The 23648-nt window shown below is 45.5% G+C and overlaps 1 pseudogene; it reads left to right on the forward strand.

Moving 5' to 3' along the window:
- Positions 1 to 22503: 22503 nt before the first annotated feature.
- Positions 22504 to 23445, forward strand: LOC118732119 (annotated as a pseudogene).
- Positions 23446 to 23648: the final 203 nt, after the last annotated feature.

A 23648-nucleotide genomic window follows, 5' to 3' on the forward strand; every position in this document is an offset into this window, starting at 1 on the left:
TCCAGAGCTTCTGAACCTTCCACACACACAGGCTCATACTCTCTAGCTCTATGCACTGCTGTGCCTGCTTCCGTGGTCATTTCAGAGATGCCAGTCTCTCCCACTCAACTCAAAGTTGTAAGAGGGGAAAAAACCGTGTCTGCATCAACTTACCACAATATCCACAGTGCAGACCACACAACGGGCACTCCATTTGTTAAATTAATATCTAAGAGAGGAAAAATCCATTTTTATAATAATTAATAGTTGTCTTAATATTCCTTCCTTGCCAAGACCAGTTTGGCTAAGTGGATAGAGCATTGGCTTACAGACTGAAAGGTCCCAGGTACAATTTCAGTCAAGGGCATGTACCTTGGTTGCGGGCACATCCCCAGTAGGGGGTGTGCAGAAGGCAGCTGATCAATGTTTCTCTCTTATCGATGTTTCTAACTCTCTATCCCTCTCTCTTCCTCTCTGTAAAAAAATCAATAAAATATATATTTTTTAAAATATATTCCATCTTTGCAAGTCAGTGAAGTAGTTATTAGTGCCCCGTCTCACAGTTGGGGACTCTCACACTAGCACAGGTGATGTCATTGGCCCAAGATCATGTGAACTTGGCCCAGGTCTGCTCTCACTTTATTGTCCAGTCTCCTGCCAGCCACTCAGACATAACACAATGCAAGGGGCCCAGGACTTACAGTAGGCACAACTACTTTCTTCCCATTTGACTTTTGGGAAGTCGTTCTTCCTCTCTCATTCTAATTCATAACCAAGGAATTCAGGCCCATGCAGGAGGTGAAGCTGTTGGCAGGTACTGCCCACAAGCCTATTTTGTTTGACCAGAACTTGTTATAACTGAATTTGAATGGCCTTGAGCAAGCAAGAGCTCTGCAATTTTCAAGTTGCTCACTGTACCCAACTTTCCATTTCTAATTCTCAGGGTACAATTCAAACCTTAATGTTACCTGCTTGGAGTTTGTAAACTTTTGAGCCTTGAACTCCTAGACCAGCTGCCTCTGCACCCTAATTACTCACAACTCTGAAAACATTCTTGTCCCTTTCTACCCCACCACACATTTCTTGACGAACTCTGAGTTTGCTAGGATCCAGGCCCCCAGGCCCGAGGAGAAGGCAATGTTACGGTACAGCTGCCTCCTTTACTGTGCCAGTATGTCTAAGGGTTATTTTGAGTATTTTTAAGATAAGCACTCAAAGATGTGTTCAGACCCTCAGGAAAAAAAAGGAATGCTTACAAAAATACCTCGTATTATTCAGAGGAATTTAAACCATATGTGTCTGCTTCTTTTATTGATTCTTTTATAAGTATACCATTAAAATGCACTAGTCAAGGAGTTGTTTGATGTCCCAACAGCTCCCAAACATTTTACAAGCTGTTTCCCTTAGAACCAAAGGATATGTTCAACTTACCTAAAAGACGTGGAAAGCACCCAAATCTGAAGGATTCTTTCACAACCAATAAATTGGGTGAAATAAAATGCCTGCCTCTAACTCTCCGTGATGGATGAAATTTGTAATAGTCCTTGTGAAACCAGTATCAATTGTTTTCAGGGTGCATTAGAAAGAATGCCCATGGAGGGAGCTGGCCCTTTAGGAGAAATGCGAAGTTTGTAAATGTGGTTTTTCTGATGCTGGGTCCCATTCTCTCAACTGCAAGTTGCTATGGAATAGATGGGAAACAACTGAAGGCCAACCTTAACAACCTGTTCATCTCAGGTATCCTCTATCCATGCTTTCTTTTACAATTTTTTTCACAAGCAAACAGCACTTCTTTTTCTGTTCTAACCATCAGAGGATAGTCATCTTGGTTTCAGTCCAGCAGAAAGCAAAGTCATGTTACATCTTCATTAGTCTGTGCTACCTTGAGACTCAACATATGGCTTCAACTTGGCCCCTGAAAAGAGCTTAAGAGTCTCCCACTTTCATTTTCTGGGGCTCCTAATAGGTATGTCTTCCCTCCTGACATATTATTTTTATTCTGAAAAGAAAAACACACAATACAATAGTAGGATAAACATCTCAATTTGTACAGATGTTGTCTTTGTAAATTCCCCATGAATTATCTATTCTTGTATTTTTTGAAGTACAATTGACATATAACATTACATTAGTTTCAGCTGTACATCATAATGATTGGATATCTATATAATAAAAGCCTAAGCAACGTTTAAGGCAGAACGACCAGAACAACTGGTCACTCTGATGTGCAGCAGACACTCAATGCAGGAGCTGCCCCCAGGTGATCAGTGTGCTCCCGCAGGGGGAGCACTGCTCAGCCAGAAGCCAAACTCATGACTGGTGAGTTGGGCAGCAATGGTGGGAGCTTCTCCTACCTCCACAACAGCGCTAAGGAGCAGTGAGTCAAGCAATAGGGAGCCAGTAGGTGGGCAGTAAGGAGCAAGGGGTCCTGGATTGTGAGAGTGATGTCTGACTGCCATCTTAAGCCCAATCCCACCTAAGCCAGCAGGTGGACATCCCCTGAGGGGTTCCAGACTGCAAGAGGGCACAGGCTGAGCTGAGGGACCCCCTTCCAGTGCATGAATTTCATGCACTGGGCCTCTAATCCTATTTAATCAAAGAGTAACATGCAAATTGACTGTCACTCCAACACACAAGATGGCTATCCCATGTGATCAAAGATGACTGCTCTCATGTAGACACAAGATGGCTGCCATAAGATGGCCAGCAGGGGAGGGCAGTTGGGAGGGACCAGGCCTTCAAGGGAGGGCAATTGGGGGTGATCAAGCCTGCAGGGGAGGACAGTTAGGGGTGACCATGCTGGCAAAGGAGGAAAGTTTGGGGCAACAGGGCCTGCAGAGAAGGGCAGTTTGGGGGGATCAGGCCTGCAGGGGAGGGAAGTTAGGAGTGACCAGGCCTGCAGGGGAGGGCAGTTTTGGGGGACCCAGGCCTGCAGGGGAAGGCAGTGAGGGAGGGGACCAGATCAGCAGGGGAGAGCAGTTAGGGATGACCAGGCCTAAAGGGGAGGGAAGTTAGGGACAATTGAGCTGGCAGGGGAGCAGTTAGGCATAAATCAGGCTGGCAGAGGAGTGGTTAGGGGGTGATCATGCTGGCAGGCAGAAGCAATTAGGGGCAATATGGAAGACAGTCAGGCAAGCAGTTGTGAGCCAGCAGACCTGGATTGTGAGGGCCTAAAAGGACAGTGGGACATCCCTTGAGGGGTCCCAGTTTGGATAGAGTGAAGGCTGGACTGAGGGATGAATTTTGTGCACCAGGCCTCAAATATGTATATATTGTGAAATGATCACTGCAATATGTCCAGTTAACATCCATCACCAATCAAAGTTACAATATGTTTTCTTGTGCTTAAGAACTTTTAAGATCTATTCTCAGAAACTTTCAAATATACAGTACAATATTATTGATATAGTCTTTATGCTGTACATCATATTCCCATGACTTATAACCAAAACCCTGAATTCTCTTAGGTCTTACTTGTTATTCTTATAGTGGCCATGGAACAACCTTCTCTCCATCCCATTACCCAGAGAAGTTGAGTGATACCCTCACTTTAGGGTTTTCAAGCATGAAATACTTGGTGGTTTACCACAGCCCAGTGGCTCTACCCTGTAAATACCTGTGGTTGAATCAGTGAATGGACGAGGGAACCTCCAGCATTAAGGAAGCCTGAGGTGGGTGGGGCTACCTGATAGGTGGCATCCACCAGCCTATTGTAAGGCAAGCCCAATGGGAGACATGCCTTCTCAGTGAGTGGATAAGAACCTATGAGGCTGAAGGAAGAGAATACAGGTAAGGCTGATCAGGTTTGCTATATATTAAGAAAATACAAACTAGTCCAACTAGAATGCTTCTAGAACTGCTTACTTATGTAAGGTAAAAATAGCCTCGGGCACCTGGTTCTTTTCACAGTGAGAGCGGCTTAGAGAAAAGCCAGTGCTTTTGCAGTAACTGCTGGTTATCTCATATTGTGAAGAAGGCCTCGGTGCTTGCAGTGCCAGAGTGATTCAATGTGGAGCATAGCTTAGCTGGTGCGTGGGTCCTGGCTCTGGCAACACTCCTGCCCTCCTCCGTGCCCAGGGTGCAGGGAGAGGTGGACTCCAAACTTCCCACATACTTCTGGCCCAAGAAGAAGCATTCCCATGGAACATCACTGAGCCCTTCTACACAGCTCCACCAGCTTGAGCTTCAGCTTCATATTCATCCAGCCGTTTCCAGTCCCAAGTCTCTTGATATTACAGGAAGCGAGGAGTTCTGCTTTCTGTCTCTTGTCCATTAAAATTGCCCTCTTAACCTCCAGCCAAGGCCAATACTTTCCTTGAAATTCTTATGTGAAATGTCACTTAAACAAATACATAGGACTTTTCACATCCTTAACATGGTCAATGCCTCCGATTACCGGAAGTTTCGTATTGCCCACCCTATTCTGAGGAGTTCCCCACCTCACGGCGGCCTCTCATGGGAGGGAGGCTCAGGACCTCTACTTTGCTTGTGGCCTCAGCCTTGCGTCCCAGGCTCCTGTTCCTGACCCCGTATTTCTCAACCAGCTGCCGTTCACTCATTTTCCTTGGCATCTGGTCTTATTGCAGTTTTCTTGGGTAGGACTTAATTTTTACTTCCTACCTGACACCCCAAGACATACACACAAACATGTAGAGAGATACAAACACGTAGACAAACACACAGATACACAAATATACACCTGTGACACATAGATGCCTGCATACACATATGCTGACCTGGACTACCCTTTGTATATTTTATGGTGATGCTTGTTGCTTAGAGAAAGCTCTCACTATTTCATCCTGGCATGGGAGGCAGGAGCTCCTGGGTATGGTCTCCTGCCTATGACTGGACCTCCAGCATCGCATGCTACATAAGAGCACAGGTTTAGGAATCAGACAAGCTTGTCTCCCAGGCACGTCTGCACTGCATTGTGTTTGTGAGACCTTAAGCAATTTCCAGCCCTCTGGTCCAATCTTTGTTTAACATAGAGACAATGTCTTACCTCAAAGGGTGATTGACAAAGATTAAATAAAATCATCCATGCCAGAGCCTGATATTTTTGTACCTACTGAGCATAGATGTCTGCTATTGCCATCATGCATTTATTGTAACTATAAATGTAACTATGGCTTTGCCTTCCATATTTCTACAAGGCATTTTAAATACCAAGACTGGCATTTCTGGCTTCTCACAGACAAAGCAATTCCTTGTAGTGTTGAACCATGTCTTGAACTTCCCAGAGTTTCAGAATCCACTCTCCCTCGGAGTCATATCCTGTGGAACCATGGAGCAGCTCTCTAATAGCTGAGCAAATGTCCTTTCTCATCTCTCAGGCACAAGGAGCCATGCAGGGCCTTCTTGGGATGGCTGGCTGCACACCAGGGAAGATTGACCAGTCATAGCATGCTCCTTGGAGACGGTGACATCCACAGCAGGCCTCTGCCTCCCTCTCTGCTCTCTCTTTCTCCTTTTGCACAGTCCCCATCTCCTCTGCCCACAACCAGAGCTGGCACTGCTCAAGGGGCAGTTCCCTCTGTTTTCTCTTCTCTTTACATCGTTGTCATCCAACCACAGTGTCACTTGCCACCTGTAATCAGATGATGTCCCAGCCAGGCCCCTTCTCTGAGCTGCAGAGCTGGGTGTGCCACCATCTCCTTGATGCCTGCTCCTAGATGACCCAGTCATCTCAGGTCCACATTTCCAAGTCCAAAAGCATCATCCCCGCTTCCTGCAAGACTGTGCCTCTTTCTCTCTGTGAATAGCAGTACAACCCACCCATTTCCTCAGGCCACACTCCTCTCCACATCACCAGTTTTGCTTGCTGCCTAACCAGACATAACTGTCACCCACAACCATCACTTCCCTGTACCAGTGAAGGAAACCTCCCATGCTATCAAGTGCAATCCAGCTTCTTGTACCTCTATTGATCTGCAATTCACTTCATCCACTCATTCTTCTGATAAACGTTGTCTACTGCAGTGTTTTTCAACCTTTTTTGGGCAAAGGCACACTTGTTTCATGAAAAAAATCACGAGGCACACCATCATTAGAAAATGTTAAAAAAATTTAACTCTGTGCCTATATTGACTATATATAAAGTAATTCTCTTGAATAGGAATCAAATAAACACAAAGAAAGTATTTTATAATTACTTTATTATGAAATATTAAGTAAACAAAATAGTGAAAAATTATAAAATTCTTGTCTTGTCTGCACCTACGGCACACCAGGCAACATCTCGCGGCACACTAGTGTGCCGCGGAACAGCGGTTGAAAAACGCTGGTCTACTGTACACTTATCCTTAAAAGAAGTGCAGCTTTATTTTTGTCATTTTGATTTTAAATAACATTTATATAGCATTTTATTGACTCCAAAGGCTTTCCTCATTTCTCATAACAACATGATGGAATAGGAAAACAGGTTAACAGGCCCATTTTTCACCTGAGCCAACTGAATCCAACTTACAAGCGGTTACCATCAGCTGGAGGAACCTGCAGGCAGGTCTCTAGGTTCACTGTTTTTGCAACTCGGCTGTGCTCCCTCTACCAACTCAGGAGTTTCCATTTAGTTGGTCCTTCCTCCATGACAGAGTGCAGGGCCTGCCTGCAGAGGTTCTGACTCAGCAGGTCTGAGTGGGACTGAGAATCTGCATTTCGAACAATTTCCCAGTGATCTTGATGTTGCTGGTACAGGAACCTCACATTGAAAACCACTATGCAGCTAAATCTTTCACCCATGTTCTTGTCCCCATTTTTTGACACCTCCTATGGAGACTTTAGAGACTCTCGTCCATCCATATCGCCAGATACTCCAAAAGATTATTCCTGGATTGAGCAAAACCAGATGAAAGCCCCACCTCATTGTATGCCCTCCCCTGCACAGGCCCGGAGAGTACTGGTCTGGTGACCTGAGCACAGGGATGGGCATCGGTGCACACAGGGGTCTTACAGGAAACTGCCTCCAAGAGGGGTGCAGTCTGGCTCCTCAGGGCTGTGGCAGCCGCATCCGGGAGCCTCCCCGGAGTGGGGCCAGCACGGCTGTGCCTTCCCCAAGCAGAGGGCTTGGCTTTGCTTCATGGCCACTGCAGCTCTTATAACCAGTGATTGTCTCTTCTCCATGGCCGAGGGGACTTGGTACTCCTCTACTTGGGGCCATCCCTGTAGGTCTGTGGACCTGAAGACTCTTATTCCTCCTGATTCTCTGTCTTTATTTCCCTGTTTTACTAGCATGCTTATTTGGCACGTGTGGTGTTTGATCATGCTTTATGACAGCATTCGATCCTTCGTGAAGAATGACAGGCATAGGAAGATAGGAAGTGATGTGGACAGACAGCTGGAGAGGCAGAGACGGGGCCCTGCAGGGCATGCTGGGAGTCCACGCCAGGCACGGTGCACACGCAGTGGTGATGTGGTACGTGGTCAGCCATCGACTTTGTATCAGACCTTCCAGAGGTCATGCCAGAAGGGGCTCTCAAATGTTACAGACACCAGATTGCCATTTTTTCAGGCTAAATTAGCTTAATAAGTTAATTTCTTCATAAACAAACCCAAAATTGGCTATGAGTCTTTATACCCCTATTTTCTGTAATTGGTACAGTCTTTTCGCAAAGATTTTATCAGTATATACTAAAGGAAATACTAGGGTCTGCATTGGTTTTGATATCTAAACTAAGTAAGAGAATACTCGCAGTGCTGTTCATCACAGCGGTATTTATTTCTCATCACAGAATGTGGAGGCTGAGAACTAGCAAAGAATGGCACACCTATGTGGAATATTACAAAGTTATTAAAAGTATTGGTCAACCAAACTACAGAGCCAAATGAAAAGCATTACCTTAAGCAAATCAAGCCCACAAAAATAATTGTATGACCAGAAAACAGTCTTGATAAGAGCAATTACTAGAATAATTGATAATGCTGTTCCCATAAGATGCTGAGATTTGCAGTGATCACTTCATTTTGTGTTTGTTTGCCGGAACATTTATCATGTAGTCATATGATTTTATGATGAAAATGCACACTAAGTGAATTTTTAAACTTTTCTGTTGAGAACACAAACTCACACTATCTGGAGGAAAAGCAGGGCCTGGGTCAGGGCAGGTGCAGAGGCCGGAGGCGGACAGAAGGAAACAGGAGCCCAGGCCCCTGTGTGGACAGCTGCTGCCGGTCCCCAGGGCGAGGGCAGACGAAGGCCCAGTGCATCAGCATCTCTACAAGATGTGGGCCGGATTTGACACACCCGCTGTGGGTCCGGAGCCTTTTACTGTCACAGCTCCTACCCCCACAGAGCGCGTGGCCCTGCCTCCGGGTGGACACTGGCTAGCTGGACTTTCTGGCGGACTCCGAACCAACCTGGAAATGCAGAGGAATCGTGTGTCTGAGAGTGGACACAATCCGGTGGCTTTGGTTTTCATAATCCAGGAAGACAAGTGTGACTGAGACTCACTGTCTGTGTGGAAGTCAGAGGCTGTGGGGGAACCAGCGCTGCAGGGCGATGGCACCCAGCGGGGCCTCCACCCCCTGGGCTCTGCTTTGAGACCAGGCATCCCTGCGGGACCGTCCACTCTGAGGACACAGACATGCCCAGGTCCTCAGGAGGTTCGTGGGCTCCTCTCTGAATATTTCCTCTACTCCTCACCCGGGAGGCAGCCTCCAATGTGCTGCTTCAAAGGGAAGCTCTCTGTTCATGATGCTCCAGGCTGCCCGCAGGCCCTCCAGACCAATCCTGAGTGACCAGCAAATTAACCCGTGTGAGGAGCAGCGGGCCCGGAGCTCCCGGAAACCCACGCCGAGGGGGGCTTTCAGCCATGGCTGCATGCTCCAAGGGGCACCCCGTCCTCCGGAGGGGAGAAGAGATGGAAGCTCCGGGGGACACAGAGATTGGGGGCTGCCTGCCCCTGAGAAGGGAGGGAGAGAGAATGCTCCCCAGACTCTCAGCCACTCCAGGCTCATGCGCCCACCTTATTCTTGCTTCCTCCAGTTCTTTGCAACCAGAGGCCTGTGCTCCATTAGGGCTCCTAAAAGCAACACGTCACAAGTGATTGGCATTTTGTCCTCATCCCTCCTGTGCCCCTCAGGACCCCACCCAAAGTCAGGTGCCAGTTCCGCGTTCTCTCTAAAGCGGTCAACACGTAATCAAGGTCAAAGGACAGATACCGGCCCTGGCTTAGAGACCGGCAGGACTCGACCCACATCCTGCCTGCATACATCCCAGCAGGCCATGCAGCTCTAACCCTATCCCGGGGCCGGGACACAATGAGCTTTAACAGAGTTTTCTTGAGGGCAGAAAGGGACTTTCCTCCTTGTCCCAGTGCAGTCCCCCAGATCCTTTTGCTTTGTTTAAAACTTGGTTAATTTTGTAGATTGCAAAGAACATCTCATTCGCTCCTTTACTGACTTCTAGTAAGTTTGGAAACGTTCTTTCCTGAGGCCTCTCTGGGAAGGAAGGAGGGTGCCGCCGAGTGGCAGGAAGTGCCTGTCGGGGCCTCTGTCACTTCTCTGGCATCTTTTCTCTGAGTTGGGACACCTAGCGTTGTTCCTAGGTAAATCTTTCCAGCATCTTAATCGTTTCTGGGACCATTCCCAAAACTTTCTCTGGTTTGCTAAATCTCTTCTGAAAGCCTCCTTTTCATACTAAATAAAAGCAAGTTGAGACATTCCTTGGACCCAGAAGTTTCTAGCTTTGTATGGTCTGCAGTCTTTCAAGAATGAAAACAATAGTGATGATGATGATGGTGATGATAAACATCTTTGAGGAATGAGCCAGGCCATAAAGTAACTCTCTGCACCAGGTCCTGTCTGTGGGCTTGACCCCTGGGTCCTGCCCTGGACGTGGCCCACCCTGGGGGCAAGGCGGAACCTTCACGCCTCAGGGCCCTGCCACAGCGCACAGAAAGCACCTGTGCCTCCAACGCATCTGTGTTCATCAAAGGCGAGTGAGCCAGGTCCTGGCCGAGGGCATGCTTTCACAGTTGGGAATAAGTAAGGAAACGCAGAGACGGCTATCTGGCCAGCTCTGCAGAGACTTGCTCCTTTCTATATAAAAATGTCCCTGCTGCCGAAACCTGTTTGGCTCAGTGGTAGAGCGTCAGTCTGCGGACTGAAGGGTCCCAGGTTCGATTCCGGTCAAGGGCATGTACATTGGTTGCAGGCACATCCCCAGTAGGGGGTGTGCAGGAGGCAGCTGGTGGGTGTTTCTCTCTCATCGACGTTTCTAGCTCTCTATCCCTCTCCCTCTCTGTAAAAAATCAATTAAATTAATAAATAAATAAATAAATAAATAAATAAATAAATAAAAATAAAATTTTTTAAAAAATATCCGTGCTGGCAAGGTGACGTCTGTAGTTTACCATTTGTCTGATTTGGTCGCTGTCCAGCACAGGAGAGCCTGGCTCGCATACTCCACCGGGGAGGCCGCTGCGGGAACTGCCCTTGAAAGCCAGACCCCCCTCAACCTCAGCCGGATACACGCTCAGGTGACACCTTGAAATCACCTTCCAGGTCCTCCTTGGATGCTCCAGTCCTCACGCAGAAGCAGCCACCAATCTCAGCTCCTACAAGCCTTTGGTTGCCTCTTTCACAGCACGTTGAGGAGTCTGTTGTAGACAGGAGACAGGTGCGTATCCATCCACCTCACACGGTCATCCGTGAGTCCCTTATATTTCAGTGGGCATCCACTGAGCCTTTCCTGAATTGCTTACGGCTTCACCCTGGAAAACCAGGAAAATTTCTCTTTCTTTTAAAATGAAATGGGGCCCAGGTGGCATGGCTCAGGGATTGAGCATCACCTATGAATCAGGGGTTCAGGGTTTATTCCCAGTCAGGGCATATGCCCAGGTTGCCAGCTTGTTCCCCACTGGCAGGCGTGCAAGAGGCAGCTGATAATGATCCTCTCCCATCACTGATGTTTCTATCTCTCTCCCTCGTCCTTCCTCTCTGAAATCAATAGAAATATATCTTAAAGATAAAATGGGAAGCATTTGGCATCTTCATTTTCATCTAGACCCAGCAGTACTCATCCAGGCAATTAAATGAAAGATACATTCAAAGGCGCCTCTGTTCATGGGCAGATTCAACTGAAGACATCCCAGCTCACGGCGACAAGATGCCAGCGAGGTGACAGGCCCCAACCGGCACTTTCTGCACCCACCTTCCTTCCCAGAGAAACCTGAGGAAAGAATGCTTTCAAACTTACTAGAAATCAGTAAAGAAGCAAATTGCATGCCGAAATCAGTTTGGCTCAGTGGATAGAGCCTGCACTAAAAGGTCCCAGGTTCGATTCTGGTCAGGGGCATGTACCTTGGTTGCGGGCACATCCCCGGTAGGGGGTGTGCAGGAGGCAGCTAATTGATGATTCTCTCTCATCGATGTTTCTAACTCTCTATCCCTCTCTTCTTCTCTGTAAAAAGTCAATAAATATATATATATTTAAAAAAAAAAAAAAAAAACAAAGCAAATTGCAGCAATGAGATGCTCTTTGCAATCTACAAAATTAATGAAGTTTAAAAAAATAATAATTTTGATAAGGCCAAGTTTTAATGGTTACACTCATACAGTACTTTGTGCATGGTGGTGGCAGGGGGGGAGGGGGGGCTGGGCATATTTGGTACACATTCTTCAAAAATCAGAAAATAATCAAGGATGGTAGCCAGAGGTTTAATATGTTCATTGAAGCTTTATCTTTAAAATAAGGAATTTAAAAGAAACCCAGTGATGCAACAAATGCGGTCATGTGTTTCCCCGAAAATAAGACATCCTCCGAAAATAAGACCTAGCGCAACTTTGGGAGAAAAAATTAATATAAGACAAGGTCTTGTTTTCGGGGAAACAGGGGTAGTAGTAAATGCTAGGTTACACAGCAGTAACAAGTAAGTGTGGCTCAACACAACAAGGTTTCCTTCTCACGCAAAGCCTGAAGGAGGCTGGGACCTCTGGCATCTGGTCCCAAGCACTGGCTCTCGGAGCCCTGCTGCCTCCAGCTGCCATCACTGACCTGGGGAAAGGACAGTGCGGGCCCAGGCCCAGAGGTGGCCTCCTCTCTCACTGCCACCCACACCCACAATGTAGCCTACCAGTCCCACACAAACTGCAAAGGAGACCTGGAGACACAACTCGCCCACACTCGGGGAGAGGACGTTCCATGAAGAACCTGTGTCATGGCCTATCACAAATGCTAATGAAGGCCGCGTGTTCAGACAAGAGAGCATCGTGCAGCATTAATGTATGCTCTCAATGAACGCTGGATGGTACGAACATCTTCACATCACACGACGGTGAGCAAAACAGGGAAGTCATGACAATAAATGTAGATAGAGCATTAACTGAGGGCATGCATGCATGCATGTGTGTGTACATGTGTGTAAACATTTAACACCACATGTTAATAACTGAGTTATTTCTATGTTGAAGTAAATTCTTCATTCTTTTTTAGCTTTTCCCTAATTTCTCTTCAATAAGCACACACCACTCTCAGAGCAAAAAATAATAGTTATTGATTAAAAGTATAATTGATAGGTATGCTAGTTACAATAGCATAATAAGTCATAATAATACAGTGGCTATGAAGCAACTAAAGCTGTACGTATACCTATGCCAGTCCTCAGACCAGGACTGAGGGCCTTTCAAGGTGTTCAGGTCCTCTGGCCTCCCGGTATTACTGCTTAAGTGAGTTGTCACTGATGGGAGGATGGAGTTAGAAGATGTGGGCTAATTTCCACACTGCCATGTATACTCTGACTCCTGGAAAAGGAACTTCACATCTGAAAACCCAAGTGTTTTCTCCAGGGCTGTCATGGTATATAAAAGAGGGTTTCCAAATTGTGTTTTTAAGGTACAGTATTCAGTGATAAAGCATTCCTTACCTCAGAAACAAGCTGCCCTGAGTCAGGATATTGCTGAGCTTACTGAGCTCAAAGCACACTCACGTGTCTCCCAAGTATCCAAGTAGCAACTATAATGACTTGCCCAGGAAGGCTTGTTCTAGGAATAATTTATAAAACTACAGGTTGGGTAAACACTATGAAAATGTTTACTTACTGAGATATTGAAATTAAAGGTGTATGGACCTATAATATCGTAGTTTCTGTAAGGATTTGTTATTTTCCCATTTGTATTTCCCATCATTTCCATTTGTAGGATGAAAGGTCATGAGCTGTACTGTGTCCATGTCATGGTTCCACCTTGGCACATCTGGAGGAGGGCAGAGGACTGCTGGCAACAGTCTGCTGGAAGACCATGGAGCCTCCTGGTGGAACTCATCTGAGGGAAGGACGGTGGAAACAGGAGAGGAGTGATTCGGGGCTGTATCCCTACTGGCTGGGATGAGGCGGCATGAACACAAGGCATGAGCAGTGGAAGTTTCAGCTGGTCAACATGGCGGGACAGATAACAGGCTTCAGGGGAGATGAGCAGGCTCAGACAGACAGGAGAGGGCAGATATTATACAACAGTCCAGAAATGCATGAACCTCACCCTGTGTCTTCAGAGCTAGAGGAGAGAGATGGAGGGGACTAGAGCTTCTACAAAGTGGGAAGGGCCAGAATCTTTTCATCACCTATAGCGAGGAAAGGTAACAAGTGGGACATTTTTAACAAAGATGTTCAAAATCAATGAGTGAGGACCCATAATGTTCTGGTCATAGGAAAGCAGAGTGAGAGGCAGCTCAAAGGGGAAGGATGAGAGAGGGGAATGGCATTTGTCTTGGTGAAACTACTCTGTCCTCATGCCTGCAGGTGAGTGAGCCTGTCACAGCTCGGTGAGCTGGGTAGCACCAAAAGGCCACTGATCTCCGGGTTGTGGAGAAAAGTGCTTCAGGCAGGACCAGGAGACCCTGGGCCAGTCATAGCCATGCTTTGTGGCTGAGATTTTCCTTCTATGAAGTAAGAGAGCTGATACCATTAAAACCTTAAGAAGTTATAGGAACTGAATTTTACGTGTAAGTGAGATATTTCTATTTGGACTCCATGAAGATTCAGCAGGCGCACTGCATTGAAGACACACCTTGGTGGCACTCTCCTGTGTGTGAGCACACAGCTTGAAAGTGCTCACTACCTCGGACTAGCAGGACAGATTCCTAAGTCCCTTGTTGATCTCGGGATACAATTCCATGCGATTTCTTTGTTCATCTGGAATTGCTGACAACGGATCCTTGAGGGGAACATCGAGGCAGAGAAAAGCTAAGCAAGCTTTCAGAGTCAAGTGGGGTGAATACACAGCTCTGTTCAACCTCCCGCATCCGGACCTAACTTGAGTGACTACTTGGGCTTGCAAGGCATGGCCTTTCAGGAAGTGGCGCTGCTTCGAAAAAATAAAATAAAAATTGCCACAACTCTGCTTTTCTTCACCAAATGTGGCCTAAATACAAGAGGTCACCAAATGACAACAGGAATGGCAGTCAAGTGCCAGGTGGAAACAATTAGCCCAATGTCCTGTGAGCCCAGGTGGCTCCAGGCCCAACCACTCCATCTCCATTCACCGAACCATTGTGATGGATTAGGAAAGCCTGCTCCTAAAGACAGACATTTGATATTCAAGGTCATGTCCTCATGTCACCTTTTAAGAAGAACCAGCTTGAGGACAGAGGACATTCTTTGACATTATGTTCCCAACACAAAGGGACTTTCCAGGCTCCTGTGGTTCAGTGACTAGTGGGCTCATTTAATATGCAGCAGAACCAGATGATGTCGGTGAGAGGTGTAGTGTTGTCACTGTCTTAACTTATAAGGTTATCATCATGCCCAGAGCAGACAACTATATTCAGATATTCCTGAATTCAATGTGGTTCCACCTCCTTTGCTTCCTGCCTTTACAGATTAGCTTTCTGATGTTCAAGAGAAGATAACCATGTGGACTTGCTCTAAAGCACTGATTCAGAAGCCACAATTTATATGTGCCCAGGTGAAAACTGCCTCAAGATATTAAAATAATCACAGAGGGTCAAAACCACTCAGCACTTATTAGCTGTGAACACTAAAAATAGAAAACCACTCAGAGTGCAATAGAAATGCACAATAGAACATCTAGGCCCTGTTGGATGAGAGACTGAGACACAGGAGATAAAAATAAAAGTTTACTTGATTAAATCAACTAAGGAAAAATATCATTACAAAAATTGATAAACAAAATGAAGGAAATTAATTGTTCTGTATTGATATTTGAAATCATTGCAAATGGGCTAAATTTTCTTATCCAAATGTAAAGACATTCAGATAGGGTAAAATTAAAATTTATCAGTAAATGCCCTGCCAGTTTTTCTCAGTGGTTACAGTGTTTGCTGATGGGTCGTGGGAGCAATTCTGGACCAAGGGCACATATCTTGGTTGCAGGTTTGATCCCAGGCCGGTCAGGAGGTGAGTGGGAGGCAACCAATCTATGTGCCTTTCTCACATTAATCTTTCTCTCTCTTTCTTTCTCCCTCTCCTCTCCCTCCCTTCCATTCTTTCTTAAGAAATCAATGGGGAAATATCCACAGGAGAGGATTAAAAGAAAAAGACCAGTAAACTATCAAGAAGAAACACATTAAAAACAAATGATGGCACACTTCACTTCCACAACAATGGAGTAAAGATATGTATTCCTATTCCACCTGCTAAATGCAGCTAAAAGCTGGACATTAAAAAACAAAGGTGAGAATGGTGGAAAGTAGACAGCAAGAGGCAGACAGGTTAGGGACTCAGAAGCCAATGTGAGGTCATTGGGTTTTCTGTTGGCTTCACATATCCCAGACTGGTGCTAGAGATACCCGGAATAGGTACACAGAAAGAAATACCCTAAGAAAACCCCTTTTCTCCAGCCAAAGGAGTGGAATTGGCCACACAAGACAGAAAAACTTTCACAACAGTGGTTTTACTCCAGCCAAACACCACAGGGGAAAAAATGCAGCTGAATCTTAATTACAGAAATAACATACACAGTAAAAAATATGAAGACTCAGGAACATGTGGGGCTCTAACTAAAGATCTAATTCTTAGGTCAATAGAGTTCCAGGAGAAGAGGAGAATGGGGGTGGAACTGAAAAAGTATTAAAAAATAATGGCAGAAAGTTTCCCAAGTATGAAAAAATATATATAAACTTATAAAATCAAGAAGCTGAGCAAACCTCAAACAGAATAAAACCAAAGAAATGTACATCAAGATACATCATGGGCAATTTTCTAAAGGTGGGAAATCAAATCTTAAAAACAGCCAGAGATGCCCTAACTGGTTTGGCTCAGTGGATAAAGCATCAGCCTGCGGACTCAAGAGTCCAAGGTTCAATTCTGGTCAAGGGCATGTAGCTTGGTTGCAGGCACATCCCCAGTAGGGGGTGTGCAGGAGGCAGCTGATTGGTGTTTTTTCTCTTACCAATGTTTTCAACTCTCTATCCCTCTCCCTTCTTCTCTGTAAAAAAAAAAAAAAAAAAAAAAAAAAAAAAAAAAAATCAATAAAGTATATATTTTTTAAAAAAAAACAGCCAGAGGGGAAGAGTAAGTTTTCCATACAGGGAAAAACTTAGTTACCATAATCAACTAACAAAGCCTAATTAACATATATAGAACACTACCCAAGAATAGCAGAACAACATTCTTTTCAAGAATTTGCAGAACAACTCAAATGACAACAGATATCCCATCAGAAACCACTGAGTCAGAAGGAAGTAGCACATATATAATCCTAAGCAATCACTAAAAACGCTACAGATACGAAAATACACTGAAAAATCCTACAGCTAAGTCAAAATGGAATTCTAAAATACATCAAAACATAGGAAGTACATAAAAAGAAAACAAAAATACAAAAAGTAGAACAATCAAAAAATAAAATGGCAGATTTAAGATCTAACCTTAATAATAATTGTAAACATAAATGAGTTAAATGTATTAATTAAAAAACATATTTACAGGGTAGATTAAACCAAAAATATTACCTAACTATGCATCATCTACAAAACATCTCACTTCAGATACAGTGACATGGAAAAGTTGAAAATAAGTGATGGAAAAGATACATTTTGAATATATAAATGAAAAGAAATCAGGAATGATTGATTGCATTAATATCTAACAAACCAGACTTCAGAGGGGAAATTACCATGGACAGAGGAATACATTACATCATGATAAAGTGGTCAATCTCCCAAGAATGCATAACAACCCTAAAGTGCATATCAAACAGCAGAACTGCAAAATAGATGAAGCAAAGCTTGCTATCAGTCAGAGGAGAAATAGATCCTTCCACCATTATAGTTGCCGGCTTCCACACTCCTCTCTCAACAACTAATGGAAAATTTGATAGAAAATCAGGAGAGTATGGAACTCAATAGCATAATCAACTAACAAAGCCTAATTAACATATATAGAACACCACCCAAAAACAGCAGAACACACATTCTTTTCAAGAATTTGCAGAACAAACAAAATAAAACAAACAACAAATTAAAAAAAAACATTTAAATTATGCGGAAATTATTCTTTGACTCAAATGGAATCAAACTAGAATTTAAGAAAAGAAAGATAATAGGAAAATTTTCAAACACTTGGAAAATAACACACTTCTAAACAATTCATGAGTCAAATGAAACAAAACATAGTTCAGCAAGGTCACAGGATAAAAGTCAACACTGTGGCCCAGAACCCAGAGGCACAACTGCCTTCCCACCCACCCCTGGGGTATGCAGTGGCCAAAAGAGGCCAAGATGCGAGAGCTGCTATCCAGTTCCTTTTAACCTTTAAAGAAAGTCCAAGTGTCATTCTGTAGGTCCCTAAGAAGTAGGGAAGCCCATAAGGCCTTTCAATTCATTACTTAAAAGCTGGTTGTCAATCAAAGGTTTTCTCATCAAACCAGGATCAATGGAATGCAAATACCCCACAAGGAACCTATTGATCCTTTCAGGAGACCACAGGCAACCTAGCAAGCAGATTAGCTGCAGAGCATATTGGAGCTGCCCTGGGAGGTAAGTGGAGGTGTGGAACTTGCTGGTGGGCCTGTCGGCTGGGTTCCAGGCATGGACCACCAGGGCATCAGTGTCAGCTGCCCCTCAGCAGCCAGGAACTGCACCGTCACATGGGACAAGAAATAGGACAGCACCTGTAAGAGAATGTCTATTTAAAAGCCTCGACCTTGTATTCATGTGATGATCATTATTCTCCCAGTATGAGTATGTGTATCATATGTACAGTATATACATATAATTCTTTGACTCATTTTTTACTTGCTAATTTGATCATTGTCCCTTCTGATATAGATATTGGCTTAGTGTGTCCTGCCTCAACTGTCAGGAGAGTTGCCTGCAAGGCTGTTGTCAGATTGGTGTTTTCTGATCAGGATGCAGTCCAGAACAGCCAAGCTCTTGGTGCCCCACCCACTTGGCTCAGAGCCTGCAGCCACATCTTCCTTCTCCTCCACACTCAGCATGAGCAATGAGAAGCTCCATGGGAGTCCCACAGTCCTTCCCTCCAATTCTTCCTTCTGCACAGCCCATTGCTCCCAGACCCATGCTCTACGCTGGGTGTTTTGGGCTCTCTTTGGGGAAGCCAGTCCCTTTTCTCCCAGGGCTGAATCTTAGACGTTGCTGGTCCAATGCCATAGCCTTCTATCATCCAAAACCTCATGTCTTAGGACTATTTACACCATCATTTTCAGTCTTGCAACCCTTTTGTAGATTTTATTCAATTTATTCATTTCAAAGATAAGTACATGGGCCCACCTTACCATTGTAAAACTGGAAAGTATGCATTCTTTAAGCATGATGGAAAGCCAGAGGCGCTTGTCCAAAGACACAGACCATCAAAGATTGTGCTATAAGTGGAGAATCTGAAGAACTTGGGTAACAAAGAGCAGAGGTCGACAGCAGGAGCTTTCATTCAACAAGCATATACAGAGCATCTTCTGGGGCCAGGCTTCTGCCAAGAGGCAGGGATGATGTGAAAGGGACAGCCAGATGTCAGACAGAGCAGGGCTTTGTGTGGCCCACGGGACTTCTCTTCTGTGGAGTTAGGTCTTCTGGAGAACTGGCCTTGAGTGGCCTGCCCAGAGCCTGCAGCACCGCTGGGAGCAGGCGCCATACTGGTCCAGCTCCACAGAGCAGGAGAGGCAGCTGCAGAGGTGAAGCTCTTTGGCCAGAAGAAAAAGCTCAGACAACTCTGAAGTTCCAAAAAAGCAAAATTTTAAATAAAATTATCAGATCAGAAATCCAAACAGTGAGCACTTAAGAGCAAGGAAGTGCATAAAATAATACAGTGCTGCACTAGGCATTTTTTTGGATGGGTGAGAGGGTGAGAGTCGTGGTTGTTGTGCTTTTAGCACCTGGGGATGGTTATAAATAGCCAGGGGAAATGAATTTTCCCATCGGACTCTCATGTACACACACACACACACACACACACACACACACACACATTTTCAGATGGCTCCAAATTTTAAAAAATGAATTACTAGGCTGGAGACATGGAGCGTGCCAAGTTTGCTCCGGCAATGCATTACACCAAAAGAGCTAAAAGCTTGAACGTATGAAGCAGCATCAGACACCTGGGAGCCAGGACCGGGAATGGCACCCTTTCCGGAGCCCAGTCAGCCCCTCCGTGGGCAGGCCCAGCAGTGGGGTGAGGGGACTAGAAAGTCAGAAGAGCATCCTGTGTTTCTTATCCAGGCTCTTCTTTGAGACCTGCGAGGTGGGGATCAGATCTGGACGGACGTGTCGCACCGTATAGTCAGTCTCAGAAGGAGCCTTCTCCAAAGGGGAGTGCGGGTGGTCAGGGTTAGAGACCAAAGCTCCTTATAAGGAAAGACAACGGGCGAATATGGAAGCCGGTCTTGGTAGCTGCTGTGGAAGTGTTTTGCTTCATCTTCCAACTATTTCCATTGTCATTTGTGCCTTCCAGGATTGGCCACTTGACAAGCTGCCAGACTCTGGCTGGCCTGAGACACGCTGATGCAGAGTTCTCCTCCTGGCATGGCCTCCCCTTTTGCACTGCACACGGAGACTGGACCCAGTCAGAGGGGGGACCAGGTCAGGGATTTGCTTTTGTTTCTATCTAAACCATAGATGAGGGAAATCAGGACTTTTCTTTCTCGTTCGGGGCCCCATCCACAGATTCTTTCTCAGTGAAGCAGCCAAGCTGGGAGATATTTCAAGACTCCACAGTCCATCTCCACATGGTTCATTCTTGTTCTGAAATTGATCAGTGCTCCACATGAACAGGAGAGAAGAGATGGGGAAGCAGCCTCATGCTCAGGTGCTGCTACACCCTCCTTGGAGAGCATTTGCAGCCGGATTAACTATTGAAATACCCACTTATTGATTCATTTATTTATTTCCTTTTCATTCCATTCTATTTACTGATCACATTGAGCACTGAGAAGAAGGGACAAAAGTCAATTAATTTAACAACTATCAATTGAATACCTACATGTGCCAGGCTCTGTGCTACATCCAGACTGGGAATCAGGGGTTAGTGAGACCAGCAAGCTCCCTTCCCCCACAGGGCCTAAATTCTGCTGGGAAGGCAGACAGAGGAAAATGAGTGCAGGACTAAGCAAGAAAATGACCGAGAAGGAGGTAATAGTGTGAGAAGACATAAACTGGGAGAAGCTACTCAGGAAAGGATGTTCCACTGCAGTCTGAAGGTTAAGGAGGAAGTCACAGAAAGACCAGCATTTCAACCGTACATGAGAAGCTCGGAGTTGGGAAAGGCCACCATGTGTTCATGGCACTTAAGGGAGGCTGGGGGAGTACTGAGCAAGGGAATGGTGCTTGTCCTGAAGATGGAAGGCAGGGAGTGACAGGTGTCAGGACCAACTGTAAATATGATGGGCAGCATTCTAGTGCTTTGAACAGCTGGGAGATGGGATTAGATCCATCTTTGCAAGGTCCTTCTGCTGTCATGCACAAATGATTGAAAGAGGGGAGTAGACCTGGCTGGTATAACTTAATGGGTGAACATAGACCCATGAACCAGGAGGTCACAGTTTCAATTCCCAGTCAGGGCATATGCCCAGGTTGTGGGCTCCATCATCAATAGGTGGTGTGCAGGAGGCAGCCGATCCATGATTCATGATTCTCTCTTATCATTGATGTTTCTCTCTCTCCCTCTTTCTTCCTTTTTCTGAAATCAATAAAAACAGAAGGAGAAAAAGAAAGAGAAGAAGGAGGAGGAGGAGGAGGAGGAGGAGGAGGAGGAGGAGGAAGGTAGAGCAACTTGGAGGCTATTGTGGAGAAGGGGAGGGAAGGGGCAGTGCTTTTATGCAGAGGGTGGCAGTTAAAGTGGAGACAAGTGGAGGAGTATGAGGTTTATTTGGATCTTCTTTGGATTCTTTGTGGAAAGGGGGTGAAAGAAAAGAATTGAGTTAAATTCTGAGGTCTTTGCATTGAACAAATATCAGATGGTAGTGGCCATTCCTGAGATGAGAATGCCAGGGGAGGACTCAGGGCAGGAGGTGGGAAGGAGGGATATGGGTCCCTGCCCTGAAGGAGCTGAAATGTATGCTACGGTGACAGGCCTCCTCCTGGGTTGAGGGGGAAAGCGATGGGAGCTCTGCACAGAGTGGAGCTGCTCTCTGTCCACTCAGGGCACTTCCTCCCTCCTACTCCCCAGCCATCTGTCATCAGAGCAGTGACAGGACAGCGGACGGGCGCCTAGGCCCGCTGCTCAGATATTCATCCTGGGCTTAGAAGGATGGCCAAAGAGAATCGGAGGCTCACAGTCTGTGCTCCTTGACAGTGATGTATTTTCCCTGAGTTTTCAGCAGTGAGAAATGGCCCCCCACACTGTCTCCTCTGAGTTAGATAAGAGGCCTGGCAGCAGTAGAATGATTTATAGCACGAAGGAGCTGGGGGGAGTGGGGGGAGAGAAGGGGCAGAGAGTAACTTTTCCAGGAGATGATTCAGAGCTGGTGGTCTTTCCAAGATCCCAGTCAGTGTACGAACCCATCTGAGGATCAGACGGACCATCTATGGTGAATGAACCATCATATTTTACACAAGCACAGTGTTTCCAAGGGAATCTAGAGGAAATTGCCAAATCTGTATTTTTAGTAAGGGTGGAACCTGGTTTGCCGAGGCAAGAGAAATAACAATAAATATTCCCAATGTCACTAATATAGAATTACTGCTCTCAATTGACCTTCTAAGACAGGTTGACTTGACTTATCACAAAAAAGAAAAGCACAAATTCTGGCTCCAGAGAAGCCTGTGTTCTCCAGGCATGTGCCTGGGGAGCCGCAACCTGCAGCTCTGGATGTGAACTCTGGGATGGGAGTAAGACTTTCCTCCGGAAAAAGTACCAAAGTGGAAAAAGTACCTCCTGGTCAGGTAATGAAACTATTTGTGCCTGCAATATTAGTTATGAAGGTCACTTTTAATAAAATTGCAAGTGCTTTACATTTCCAGAAAAATTAATTATGTTGTGTTTTCACTTGGGAAAAATATGACCTCTCTTAGCACTGGGCAGTGAGGGTGTACCGTCATTTGCTCGGTGTTATCTGCACCCCAGCTTCAGGGCCTTGGTGCAGCTGTGGGCAGCAACATTCCTCTGAGTTGGTAAGGGTATGCTGCTATGGAACGAAAAGCTACTGCTGCATGGTAATAGCTGGAAGAGATTCAACAAGACAGGAACGTCCTACTGCAGGGAATAAACAAGGCATTAGCTTGCTACAAATGGAGAAAGTGCTGTAATCCACTCAATTACCAAAACATAGCCCTATTCATGATGTAGTTCAGAATTCTTGTCCTCCTGAGTTTCACACTATTTATGATTTTCTGCCTGCCAATGCAACAATTTCAGCTTGAAATGCGATCCTGTATTTGACTTTTGAACTAGTGCTCTAAACACAGTTTATTTATTCCTCACATTCATGTTAGCAGGCTTTAATGCTACACATTCATGCTAGCGGGCATTAATGCTACACATTCATGCTAGCTGGATTTAGAATTCTGACATACAAGTACAATCATGGGCTGTTAAAAAATACAAACTTATTTCTAAAACAGTGGCCCCAATCCTATATACTTTGCTTGGTGCCCAGATGGGGAGCACATTTTAACTACCACGCATGCTTCCAGGTTGCATGTTAATAATCAGTTCAATTTTGGCATTACGCCAGCCTTACCTCTGCAACCATTTTTGGATGGACTACTTCCAGCAAAAACAATGACTTACCATGCAGTTCCAAGTGAAGTACCTGATGAGGAGCCTACATTCACAATGGCTCATAGGCTCTTGGTTGTGAGAAATAACCCAGTCACCAATATCAAGCTGTCTGAGAAGAAACCAACCCAGAATAAGAAACCACAATAGGCCATTCTTGAAAGCAACCCTTAAAATTCAAAGAAAATATGAGGCTAAGAAAGCTGCAGAGCAGAAAGCAAGCAGTGGCACCTACCCAACCCACAGAGCACACCACGAAGCACTGAGTCTAGGTAATATCTGGAGACCCCAAGACATGAAAAAGTCAAGAACCAAAGAAGACCTGAAAGCAACTGAACCTTGAAAAACCAAGTGGCAGCTGGGAGAGCTCCAAAAGCAATGCGGTGCAGGAACTGCTAACGATGCCACCCTTTCTCGGGTGGGGGACTTGGGGTCAGCTCTTCTGAAGGCTACAGAGAGCAAGTTGTTAGTTTAAATTAGGGGGAACATACCCTCCATGTCCAATCCTGTTCTGGAGACCCCGAAGGTCCCCTCCCCGCCACCCAT

This window comes from Pipistrellus kuhlii, unplaced genomic scaffold (genome assembly GCF_014108245.1).
Source record: "Pipistrellus kuhlii isolate mPipKuh1 unplaced genomic scaffold, mPipKuh1.p scaffold_m20_p_35, whole genome shotgun sequence".
In the NCBI taxonomy this organism is placed as follows: domain Eukaryota; kingdom Metazoa; phylum Chordata; class Mammalia; order Chiroptera; family Vespertilionidae; genus Pipistrellus; species Pipistrellus kuhlii.